Source organism: Portunus trituberculatus, unplaced genomic scaffold, assembly GCF_017591435.1.
Source record: "Portunus trituberculatus isolate SZX2019 unplaced genomic scaffold, ASM1759143v1 PGA_scaffold_392__17_contigs__length_424039, whole genome shotgun sequence".
Classification (NCBI taxonomy): domain Eukaryota; kingdom Metazoa; phylum Arthropoda; class Malacostraca; order Decapoda; family Portunidae; genus Portunus; species Portunus trituberculatus.
The window spans coordinates 162,538-168,452 of NW_025541560.1; the positions used below are offsets into that span (position 1 = coordinate 162,538).

The 5,915-nt window shown below is 25.0% G+C and overlaps 1 non-coding gene across 1 annotated transcript; it reads left to right on the forward strand.

The window, feature by feature from the left end:
* The first annotated feature begins 5,192 nt into the window (after positions 1-5,192).
* Positions 5,193-5,266, forward strand: Trnaa-cgc. Its single transcript has one exon. It is a non-coding gene; the product is annotated as a tRNA-Ala (tRNA).
* The last annotated feature ends 649 nt before the right edge of the window (positions 5,267-5,915 follow it).

The following is a 5,915-nucleotide window of genomic DNA, read 5'->3' on the forward strand; positions in this document are numbered from 1 at the left end:
TTTAAGGTGTATAAGAGTTTTAACAAAGGGGATATGAACGAAAATCTTAGGATCAGTAGCGGGGACACAACCAGAAATAATTGGTTTAAACTTGAAAAAATTCAGGTTTAGGAGGGAAATGGGAAGAAACTGGTTTTCAAACAGAGCGTTTGATGAGTGGAACGGACTCAGTGGTCATATAGTCAGGGGTGAGTCAATAGGAAACTTTAATCATACAGGTAGTGCCACGTGTAGGCCTGGTGGTCTCTTCAGCATCCCTCTTTTCTTATGTTCATATGTAGGTGAAAGTGATCGCGTCAAGTCCCAAGAGTTCTACAATTTTTAAGTTGCCGACCCCGCAGTGGACTTTGAAGGTTGTGTATCGCGCGAGGAGGATATACGAGAGGAAGCTGTCTCGTTAATTGAATGGCCGCTGTAACGGGAGGAGAGAGTGTGACCAAGAGGAGGAGGAAAAGGAGAAGCAAAAAAAGGGAGAGAAGAGGAGAAAAAGAAAGAAGAAAAATATATAAAAAAAACAAATGAAAAAGTAAAGCTAGAAGAAAAAACAAAGATATAAATGGAAAGGCAGAGGAAAATCAAAAATCAAAAATACATGAATGGAGGAAAAATATATAAAAATTACCACAATAATGACAACAACAATAACTACATAAGGTCCGTATATATATATATATATATATATATATATATATATATATATATATATATATATATATATATATATATATATATATATATATATATATATATATATATATATATATATATATATATATATATATATATATATATATATATATATATATATATATATATATATATATATATATATATATATATATATATATATATATATATATATATATATATATATATATATATATATATATATATATATATATATATATATATATATATATATATATATATATATATATATATATATATATATATATATATATATATATATATATATATATATATATATATATATATATATATATATATATATATATATATATATATATATATATATATATATATATATATATATATATATATATATATATATATATATATATATATATATATATATATATATATATATATATATATATATATATATATATATATATATATATATATATATATATATATATATATATATATATATATATATATATATATATATATATATATATATATATATATATATATATATATATATATATATATATATATATATATATATATATATATATATATATATATATATATATATATATATATATATATATATATATATATATATATATATATATATATATATATATATATATATATATATATATATATATATATATATATATATATATATATATATATATATATATATATATATATATATATATATATATATATATATATATATATATATATATATATATATTGAAAACAGGACAGGGCGTCTATAGCGTACACGGTACAGGAGAGAGAAGACCCACAAAAGGACAGTTATCTTCATTATATCCACTTCAAAACGGGAAAGTACATATCCCATCTTCAGGTACAAAGGGGCTGTAAAACCACACGTATAAATGTTATATATATATATATATATATATATATATATATATATATATATATATATATATATATATATATATATATATATATATATATATATATATATATATATATATATATATATATATATATATATATATATATATATATATATATATATATATATATATATATATATATATATATATATATATATATATATATATATATATATATATATATATATATATATATATATATATATATATATATATATATATATATATATATATATATATATATATATATATATATATATATATATATATATATATATATATATATATATATATATATATATATATATATATATATATATATATATATATATATATATATATATATATATATATATATATATATATATATATATATATATATATATATATATATATATATATATATATATATATATATATATATATATATATATATATATATATATATATATATATATATATATATATATATATATATATATATATATATATATATATATATATATATATATATATATATATATATATATATATATATATATATATATATATATATATATATATATATATATATATATATATATATATATATATATATATATATATATATATATATATAACTTGAAAAACAGGGCAGGGCGTCTATAGCGTACAGGAGAGAGAAGACCCACAAAAGGACAGTTATCTTCATTATATCCACTTCACAACGTTTCGGGAAAGTACATATCCCATCTTCAGGTACAAAAGGGGGCTGTAAAACCACACGTAAAATGTTAAAAAAATGACCAGACGCAGTGGTCCTGCTACTTGTTCCTCCAACAGGTAAGTGGGGAGGGCGACTGGCTTACCAGTATTTATAGGCTCCTACTCACTATATGGCAAAATCTAATTGGTTCACTAAGAATTTCCTATCTAATACAAATTATAGTACAAAATTCTAATCTGTCATAGCTAATGCACAAAAAGAGAAAAATTTAAAGGTATGATGTGCAACAGTTAATCTATTACAAAAATATTTTAACCTGAACGAAATACTCAATGCTAATTGGTTGAAACAAAGTACACGTATATGAACCTCCGACTCCTAACTATGCTATAATGACCCTATCTCACCAAGTTCGAAAACATTAAGAGAAATTTAATAATTTGCTGGCTATTTCTGTAGCATTTAACTCTGGCTTCTCTTTTACAATAAATAAAGATTCCGTTATCCTAAGGTCAGAGTTACAATATGCCCTATACTTTATTTTGAAGTCCTGATCAGTAAAAGCATGATTACATTGTAATGCGTGTTCTCTTATATTTCAGAAACTAGGCTCAGTGATACGAGCATTTGTTCTATACGATACTCCCAAGTGCTCAGAAATTCAAATTTTAAGGTTCCGACAGGTGGAACCACTATACCGTGACATACAGTCCGGACATCTAAAACAATATACAATTTTTGAGTACAAAGCAGTAGGAAGAGCATCTTTCAATTTAAATAGAGAACCTATGGTATTTTTATTAACAAAAATAAATCTAAAATCAACACCCGGAACATGTTTCTTGAGTAAATGAGACATTGTATTGCGTAAATGGTAACTAAATTGTCCTGAGAAGGGTAATGTAATGTATCTAACTTCTTTGGTTTTATCTTCCACAAAATTGTCAGTGTATGTATATATATATATATATATATATATATATATATATATATATATATATATATATATATATATATATATATATATATATATATATATATATATATATATATATATATATATATATATATATATATATATATATATATATATATATATATATATATATATATATATATATATATATATATATATATATATATATATATATATATATATATATATATATATATATATATATATATATATATATATATATATATATATATATATATATATATATATATATATATATATATATATATATATATATATATATATATATATATATATATATATATATATATATATATATATATATATATATATATATATATATATATATATATATATATATATATATATATATATATATATATATATATATATATATATATATATATATATATATATATATATATATATATATATATATATATATATATATATATATATATATATATATATATATATATATATATATATATATATATATATATATATATATATATATATATATATATATATATATATATATATATATATATATATATATATATATATATATATATATATATATATATATATATATATATATATATATATATATATATATATATATATATATATATATATATATATATATATATATATATATATATATATATATATATATATATATATATATATATATATATATATATATATATATATATATATATATATATATATATATATATATATATATATATATATATATATATATATATATATATATATATATATATATATATATATATATATATATATATATATATATATATATATATATATATATATATATATATATATATATATTATAATAAGAATAACAAAATGAAATGAAGGAAGCTGATGATAATGGAATGACTAAGGAAGTAGGAAGGAAGGATATCTACGTCTACTTCCACACACCTGCCGTCACACACCTACTTCTACCACTACACACCTACCTCTACACATCTGCTCTACTACCACACACCTCCCGTCACACACCAACTTCTACCAATAAACACCTACGTCTACACATCTGCTCTACTACTACACACCTACATGTAGCACCACACATTTACCACTACACACTTACCTCTACACATCTGCTCTACTACCACACACCTACGTTACCACCAGACACCTGCACTGTCTTCTATCATAACCTAACCTGAACTAACCTAACCTAAGTACAAACTAACCTGAAGTAACCTGATTTGAACTCACCTAATCTAACTTAACCCTAACCTAAAGTAAGCCACCACCACGCACTTGCTCACCACAATGTCCAGCTGGACAATCTGTACACGTGGCTACTGAGCTGGTTTTGGTGCAGACCTTTCCTGCTGAACGAACACCGACACCAGCGTAACACTATTACATGACAACTCAATGTTACTCTCAGCTGTGTTTGTCATTCTTATTTTGTGACGCAGAAACCAAGGCAAGGACTGCTGCATGTTGGGTGACAACCCGCACACACACACACACACACACACACACACACACACACACACACACACACACACACACACACACACACACACACACACACACACACACACACACACACACACACACACACACACACACACACACACACACACACACACACACACACACACACACACACACACACACACACACACACACACACACACACACACACACACACACACACACACACACACACACACACACACACACACACACACACACACACACACACACACACACACACACACACACACACACACACACACACACACACACACACACACACACACACACACACACACACACACACACACACACACACACACACACACACACACACACACACACACACACACACCCAGTAGCTCAGTGGTTAGAGCGCTGGCTTCGCAAACCAGAGGACCGGGGTTCGATTCCCCGTCTGGGTGGAGATATTTGGGTGTGTCTCCTTTCACGTGTAGCCCCTGTTCACTTAGTAGTGAGTAGGTACGGGATATAAATCGAGGAGTTGTGACCTTGTTGTCCCGGTGTGTGGTGTGTGCCTGGTCTCAGGCCTATTCGATGATCGGAAATAATGAGCTCTGAGCTCGTTCCGTAGGGCAACGTCTGGCTGTCTCGTCAGAGACTGCAGCAGATCAAACAGTGAAAACACACACACACACACACACACACACACACACACACACACAGACACACACACACACACACACACACACACACACACACACACACACACACACACACACACACACACACACACACACACACACACACACACACACACACAGATTCAGATTCAGATTCAGATGTTTATTGACCACAACATGACACAGAAATTTCAAAATGACAAGATCACAACAAATAATCCCATATAATTAAAACTAACAACAACATACAAGCTAATTGTAGTCCAGTAACTACTCATACAATGTCCAGATAAAAATAAATATCATAATATTCAAGTTCCCAATCCCTATTTGTATACTGAAAGGATATCATGAAGTATATGGCATACATTTTCTGGTGCGAACATATCAGAACAAAACAACTCTTCCAAACTAGCAAATTGGTACCTGTC